This window comes from Rhipicephalus sanguineus, chromosome 8 (assembly GCF_013339695.2).
Source record: "Rhipicephalus sanguineus isolate Rsan-2018 chromosome 8, BIME_Rsan_1.4, whole genome shotgun sequence".
Taxonomy (NCBI): domain Eukaryota; kingdom Metazoa; phylum Arthropoda; class Arachnida; order Ixodida; family Ixodidae; genus Rhipicephalus; species Rhipicephalus sanguineus.
In genome coordinates, this window is record NC_051183.1 from 19,771,704 (window position 1) to 19,779,939 (window position 8,236).

General features: G+C 45.6%; 1 long non-coding RNA gene across 1 annotated transcript; it reads left to right on the plus strand.

Annotated features, from left to right (window-relative positions):
• The first annotated feature begins 573 nt into the window (after positions 1–573).
• Positions 574–4,081, plus strand: LOC119402623 (uncharacterized). The gene is made up of 4 exons (XR_005185852.1): positions 574–607; positions 3,346–3,637; positions 3,875–3,935; positions 4,000–4,081. It is a non-coding gene; the product is annotated as an uncharacterized LOC119402623 (long non-coding RNA).
• The last annotated feature ends 4,155 nt before the right edge of the window (positions 4,082–8,236 follow it).

Below are 8,236 nucleotides of genomic sequence, written 5' to 3' on the forward strand. Positions count from 1 at the left end.
TTTGATGAGGGAGCAAATCTCCAACGCCACGTGCAGAAAATGCAAGAAGGTCTCGCAACCTTCTTTTTCGAAAGACGACTACCTTGTCATATAGTGAGTCCTAAGTGCCTTTCAAGAATGACAGCTGCTGGGTATTGTTACGCTTCTCGCCTCAGTTGTCTGCAGAAGCGGAGAGTCGCAGGCCGTACACTGTAAAAAATAGTTGTAAATTTACAGATAAAATACATCAAATTTCTGTACCGCGAAAGAAACTTTCTGTAAATGTGCCATGAAGGAAATCTGTTAAAAGGAGAAACCGAAATTTCCTATTATTCGTGACCTTCAGCAAAACAAACGACTCAAAATTGAACCTCCACAGTTTTAAATACTTCAAAGATTACAGATATCCATGAAATAACATTTCATGTTTTTCAGGTTTCTCCCACAATGCTATTTTGATTGATTAATATTCAGAGCGTTTTCTGCGGTTCTACGTTCATGCCTCGCGGGCCCCTACATTTAGAAGATGGCTACCGCTCACGTCGATGCGCGGCTACGCATGGCTGCAGTGTAAAGCGCGGCTACGGCACCCTCCTGCTCCTGCTTTTTGTGCGTCTGTCATTGAAAGGTGGGTGGTTTGCTCCTCACTAGACTTCCTTACAACAAGAACTCGTTGATATGCCTGCCCGCTCTCGAAATTCGCTCTCGCGTAGTTTCGAATTCTGCTTTGCATCGGCAGACCACAACGTTGTGCGAGAGCCGGAATTCCTTCCATGCTTTGGTAGAAATACTGAAGAGGCCTTGTAAGTGGGTGCTTGAGGGAACGCCTGCTGTTGTACCACATTTATTTCTTTGCTGGTAGCGGCAGCGTACGTCAAGGTATGCTAATTTGTACTTGGACGGTTGCAGAGCGCATACTACAGCGTTCTCAGCGCACTTCATGTGCGTTCTCTGCGGGCAGCCATTAAAGAGGTTTCGCTGTACAGAATAATGAGATGTATTTGTTCACCTTACCCGCTTTGCTTCTTTATTACATCAAACCAGTGTATTCTGTGTTTCTGCGCCTACTTTTTTCTTGATGCTTGGCCCGGCTTTCTCTAAAAACTAATGAAGTGCGTATAACTCAACTCAGCTAAGCGAGCGACGTTACAGAGCATATAATTCTTTCTTTTTTTTTAATGAAAGTGCGAACGTTTCCTTTTTTTGTGTGTTTATCTACGTGTAATAGGTAGCTTTATCCTGCATAGTGAACATGGCCCTGAGCAATGATGTTGTGGCTTGGTGCACGGCGTTTGGTGTTTTGTAGTGGTCATTGCATGATAAGTTCTGCTTGGTTGTATAATGCTGTGTATCTTGAACATTGCTGGTGGGAATGTGCGAACGCATAGCTTCTTGGCGTAGTATCATGGGATGACCTTCCTTACGAAGCTTTAAGTTCTTGGCGAAAGATAGATAACCTAGGTAAACCTAGTTTACCGCATAATGGACGTGTGGGGCACATCCACTCGGTAAACTGATACCTCGATTGACTAGCCAATGGGGCACGGGCTTGACGTGTACACGCGCTACCTTGCGTCATCGTATTCCGCCTGCGTTGCGGTGGAGCACGTCTTCTCCTCGGTAGGAGAAACTCGGCGCGTTTCGGATTGGCGTGTTCTCTGCTGAAACCCATGTTAGATACGCGGTTGTAATCCGTGGTTTACACACAACGGCGTGAAGCCGCGAACACCTCTAGAAAGAGGGCTCAAGTGCGCTCGTAGTACAGGCGGTGAATCGTGGCACATGTCACATGTGATCTCTCAGTGAGCACCAACGCCGACGCCGCTGTTCTAGCCGTGCGTGAAGGCTTATTGTGGACATCGATCGTGACTACCGTTAAAGAATCCCGGTTTCCGGAGAGGCGGACTTTGTTTTTAGTGGCGTATTGAAGGGCGAATGAATATTTCGTTGGCTCTCGCCCGTTTTGTTCACCAGTGCTTGGCGGCAGTAGTTATTAGACTTCCATCGTCGAACAAAAGTACCGACACAAATTTTGAATGACGCAACCAAGTGTGTTCGAGATGTGTGTACGAGATGTGTTCGTCGCTGGACGCAAAATTTTTTAGCTCTTTGAGGCGCACGTTCTGTCGCGCGTGAGGTTTAGGGCGTCTGAAAAAAAAAAAAGACATGTGCACGTTTTGGTCGACAGCTTTAGAAGGACATCCGTTCTATACCTCCGCCCTATCGACATGTAGGCCACAAAAAGAGCAGCTTGGCAGATAACAGCGGCTCCCGAACTGCTCAGACGACTGGCATATGACGGATTGGTCTGTGTGTTTAGCCAGCTATGCTACCGCGACAGATGTGCTTTGTTTATTTTACGGCGCTGTTTCCTGCCAAATGACGCCATGCGAAACAAACCGTAATTACGCTAATATTACCACTGAAAAAATAACATCTACTCCTTTAAGCGCATCACTCCTTGAATGAAGCGAATTGCTCATTAGAAATGTTCTGCGATTTGTAAACATTCACAATATTCTTTAGATTTCGAACATATATATTGTGTTGCTCTTTTGCGGAGAAGCAAATTTCATGCTATGTTTAGTTTACAGCACATAATAAGCAGGAATTGGCATACCAGGGTGAGGGTTCAAGCCCCCCCCCCCCCATTAATTGTTAGATTTTGCATGTCTAAATATGCACGCACGAACATACATAAATAGCGGTTGAACCCCTCCCCCGGAAAGAATTTCTGGCTAAGGCCGTGCAGGCAGGTGCAACTCGTCTTCTCGCCCAATGGCTTAGCCCAACTCGAAGGAGTTTTTCAGTAAAAATAAAAACCAATTGACCCTCTTCTTTTCATAAAACGAAGGACATTTCGCTCCATCTCAGGTGGCAAGTTTTCCCAGGTTGCTACAGATCATTGGACAAATTTCCCCACCACGTGCCCTTTATAAATGAATTCCTGGTAACGAAAAAGTGTGATGGAAATCGCAACTTGGTGGCTCGTTAGCCCAAATAATGAAATAGTCGACGCGAAGCAACCGTCATTGCGCATGCATTGTTGATTCCTTGCGTAAACACTTTCTGCAGTGGAGGTTCACTGAGCGCGCCCACGTGCTGTGGTGTTATTCGTCTGCATGCGTAGCCTCATGTCCGTGCAAATGCGCATGTCTTTAAAGGCTTTTTGAAAGCATTAGGAATATGTTTCAATTAGGTATAGCATTTAATGTTAAAGATTCATTCTCTCTGAATTGGCAAAACTGTTTGTTACAGTCAGGCATTAGCCTCATTTCCTTCCTCTTTAGAGCTTTACAGAATTGCTTACCGTTATAACAGACATTACTATTTCTTTCGGTAATTGCAGTTTTTTGTTTATTTCAGCGATGTATGTCGTGCAGTCTCTGTGGTACCACCAAGACGTCTGTGTCACGTTTTAGGAAGTATGCCGCACTGCACAAAAACATGAATGTATTCTGCATGAAGTGCCCATTGGAACAGCACAGAAAAGTGTTCCGAGAGTTCCTTCTCTGAGCTAGTGCTACGAGATATCAAGGACGAAAATAGGACTGTAGAGAAAACGAAGAGTCCAAGAGGATCTATATGGTTTTGTGGCATGGGAGCCCTAAGGTGTCATAGTGCCCTAAGGTGGTGCTGCATCTCGAGCTACCAGAAGGTAAGAGAATAATTTGACAGTGGCCTGTTCCTCAAATTGTTCACTGCTTTAATTTACCTTCTATTATTGAAAGAATTTATTTATTTTTATTTTATATCACATCTACAATGTCTGCAGTTCAATAAAAATATTGTCTAACTTTTTAATTGTTCTTCGTATGCTTGTTTGAACTCCAGGGTACAGGAGTTTTAATGGCTACTTATCGCATAATTAACTTCATAACTTTTATTATTGCAGGCTAGTACAAGTGAAGATCACGTCGGAGACGTGCCGTGCTCCCCTTTCATCATTGCAAAAGGTATTGTTATGGATACTTCCAATATATTGCTGAATATTTCTAAAGAGGAAATATTTTGTTCCAGGAGAGAATTTTCTGGCTGCCGGGGTATTTACCATCTGTATTGATATCCATGCTGTGATCGAATCCACCACACGGTGCCAGGCATTCAAGTTGGTGTTCTTTACACACTTCGCCTTTACTATTGAATACCGCAAAGAGGTCAGCCTGACCCTGGTGTTCACACAAAGGTAAAACTTAATGTGATTTTTCAGACTTTTTGAACAAGATTCATGCAACTAACTTAGATAAAGCCACATTAGATTGTACAAAAGTAGACAAGTACTGGGGAATTTTCAATATCTGATAATACACTCCCATTTGCCTAGGTCAATGAGGGTTCTGATGGAGGGTATGACTAAATGGAAATGTTCAGCTTAAGTGTAAAACTGTCTACAGGAATCCTGAGCGGTCATGAAAGATTTACGTAATAACGTTAGTATATGGAACGGTTGAAAGTATTTTTAATCACTGTTTAATGAGGATTTCGAAGGGGCACCAAGTAACAGGAAAGTTTTCATTAATTTAAATAAGATCTAGCACTTTTTTGTGCAGTTCAGCTGCCGGAGCAATGTGTGTGCTCGGGCTAGTTGGTATACCATAATTGTGAGCACACCGCAGAAAGAGAAAGTGACACAATAAACAAAGAACCGGCGAGGATTGGTGCAGTCAATCGAGAATTCCCTGTAAGCAAAATGGGCACAGATTGCATCAGCGACACGTCTATAAGTTTATTTGGCATCTATAACTACACACGACTTTTTCATATATCTTATTGTTTGCAATGGAGAACATGTGCACGCATGCGCTTTAGGATGGGTACGTTCTTTCCCTAATTGTCTGGGGCAATGCCATAAAATCCGTGGTGAAAATTGTGCCCGTGGTGTCCCATGATCCACTTTGTCCGGGTCTATCGCGCTACAATGGTTTCAGTGTAATTTTTAGCAGATCTAAATTGTGAAACCCATAGTGCCTACCGTGCAATCATGCGTGTGCACTTAAAAAATCGTATAGTTCGGCGGTGTTCTCGGGTCCCAGCAAGCACATGCATTGTTTAATAACACCTTTGTTTTGTTTATCAGCATGGTAGCTTTGTTTTGACTTTGGGCTATGCGCGCACAATGTCACAAAGATCATGCATGGTGGAAGCTGTTGAAGATGTGGACCTTCAGCGGCACTCCGCAAGTTCACATAAAACTCGCTTGTTACATTCCAATGGACAAACGATCAGTTGCCGGTCAATTTTTCGGCGACAAAATGTCATCACGTGGGCGTGGTGGTGTTGCTCGCGGAGGTACGTAATAAGGGATGGGTTGAGAAAACGTTTCGGCCTAATAGACGGGGTCTTGGGCCGCGGTCTCATTGTGAACGATGAACCTACAGTAGGGTACGGATTTGGGCTGGTTGGTGCATGACTTCACGTAGAAAACAGCGCTACGAGACGGGACAAAGAAAGGGCACAAACACGGCGCTGACTATCAACCAAATGTGCTTTTATTCGACCAGTCCGCATATTTATACATCACCATGACTAACGAAAGCATAACAAGAAACCAGAAAAAACCGGTCAGCCTGCGCAAAGGCAAAGAAAATTTTAACTCGACAGAAATGCTATCTCCTTCGGAAGCAGTGAAATCGAGGGGAGGCTAACACATGCCTCGCCGCCTTTACAAATGTGATACGCTTCAGAAACGAGACGCGCACGTTCGTCATAGTACTTTGATAGGAAATTCGTATCTTTAAAAGATGGCTGGCAGCCGCATTCATTGCAATGAATGGATAGTTGACTGTCTTTTGCTTGTTTAGAGACCTTGTTCGCGTGCTCGCGCAAGCGGTCATTAGCACACCGGCCAGTTTGACCAACATAGTAACGCCCGCAGGAAAGAGGAATCTTGTACACAACAGAATCGCAACTTTTGCCGGTGCTTCTTACTACATCTTTCCGTCTTGGTTTCTCTGTTTACCTGCTGACACAGGCTACCAAGTTTATTTTTGGCAGAGAATAACAACCTTACCCCAGCCCTACTGACCACCTTTTTAAGATTATGTGCCACCTGGTGCACATACGGGATGACTGCAACTGGTTGCTGGGGGTGTGTCGGTGATTGCACAGCTACTGAGACCCTGTTCTTAAAGCTAGAAAGGAGGCTTTCAGCGATGCTGGTCAATACAGTTTCCGGGAAACCTGCCAGCTTCAAACGTGCTAATTGACAAGAAAAACTCTCCTCAACCTGGTGGTCACAGGACCTCTCAAGCGCCGCCTTCATGCAGGCCCTGGCAATGCCGCGCTTCACAATCTTCGAGTGCGCGGACGAAAAAGGGAGAAGGCTCTTCTGCGACCTAGGCGCATAACGCCAACAAACGTGGTCGTTTGAGAACAAGAGTTCCAAGTCTAAGAAGCGTAACCTATTGTCTAAGGGATGCTCAATGGTCAACTCAAGTGGGCTTAATTCCGTGAGGAATACGTCAAAAATTACAGCAGCAGGCTGTACGTCAAGAGGGTTAGTGCAATAAAATACTAAAAAGTCGTCCACGTACCGCATCACCTTTACCACGCTAGTCTGTCTAAGTTTGCTGTCAAGATTACGGTCATAGCGGGCTAGTAAGATGTCGCTGAGGACAGGGGCGATGCATGAGCCAATGCAGACTCCTTTTCGCTGAATGAAAAGCTTATCGTCAAAACTTATAAAAGTGGATTGCATGTAAAACTTTAAGAACTCTAAAAATTTGTCGACCGTGATTCCACAAGCATTCTGAAACTTAACAATACCGTATCCGTCAATGCAATTGCTAACTTCGGCACACACATCATTCTGAGGCAACGAGTAGTATAAGTCCTTGATGTCGACTGAAAAGGCACGCACACCCACTGGGCATTCATCTCGGAGATAGGCAGAAACAGTACCTGGGCTCCTTATGAGGTAGGGGTCGTCGATGTCAAGTAGGCACAAGAACCTTTGCAGGAACGCACCAACTTCTCGCTGCCAGGTGCCGCGCTCGGAAACGATGGCCCGGAACGGGCAAAGTTCTTTGTGAGTCTTGGCGCTGAAAAAAGCTGAAAGGCTGGTTCCTTTGCAGGCCTTCACGGATGATGCCAGTTTGGCAAGTCCAGCCCTTTCGCACAGCTGAACTGCCCTAGTTTTCACTTTCGTGAGGACCACTCCTTTCGCTTCGTGGAAGTTGCTGTTAATGGCCACTTCTGCCTTTTCCTTGTACATGCCACGAGGCACCACGACGAATCCTCCCTCTTTATCAGACAGGAGCATCTTCAGGCCGGCATCCCTAAGGACAGCAACCGCTGAGCGGAGCTTAACCGTATTGCCTTTCTTAACCCGCTGAGGCAGGCAGTCCACTCCTTCCCTGATGCACCGGTCAACTTCATCCGTCTTTGCTTTTCCAGCAGCTGTTCTGACGAGGCTGAGTAGTTCCGTCTTGTCCAAATCAGGGTGCTCACAGAACTTTGGCCCGAGTTTGAGAAGATCAGCCACGTTCTTCGGAATTGAGGCATCCCCGAGTACCTTGACATCTTTACCTTGCTCCGAATTCTGACGTTTGCTCCTAGGCAGTCGAACGACCAGGTTGCCCCAGAGGAAGTCAGCTGTCTGAGACGCCAAACGCAAGTCTCCTAAAAACCTCCTTTGGGCACTGGGTGAAGACATTTCACTGTAGTTCACAATCTGCAGGCAGTCCGTGAAGAGGCGAACCTGTCGGAATGCCTCTGAACGCAAAATGCGGCACATTCTTTTGACATGGCCTTCTGAAGGCATCAGAGTCCCGAAAAGACAGGCAACTTCAGGCGGCAGGTAGGAATGCTTGAGCGAGTAGGTGTAGAGGCGAGCTCTACAAGTTGCAGTGGGGAGCAGGTTTATGCAGACGACTGACGAATGTAAGCACGAGAAAGGCGTGAACGAAGAAAAAGAGCCCGATGTAGTAAAAATGAACTGCAGTAGGGTACGGATTTGGGCTGGTTGGTGCATGACTTCACGTAGAAAACAGCGCTACGAGACGGGACAAAGAAAGGGCACAAACACGGCGCTGACTATCAACCAAATGTGCTTTTATTCGACCAGTCCGCATATTTATACATCACCATGACTAACGAAAGCATAACAAGAAACCAGAAAAAACCGGTCAGCCTGCGCAAAGGCAAGAAACTTTTAACTCGACAGAAATGCTATCTCCTTCGGAAGCAGTGAAATCGAGGGGAGGCTAACACATGCCTCGCCGCCTTTACAAATGTGATACGCTTCAGAAACGAGACG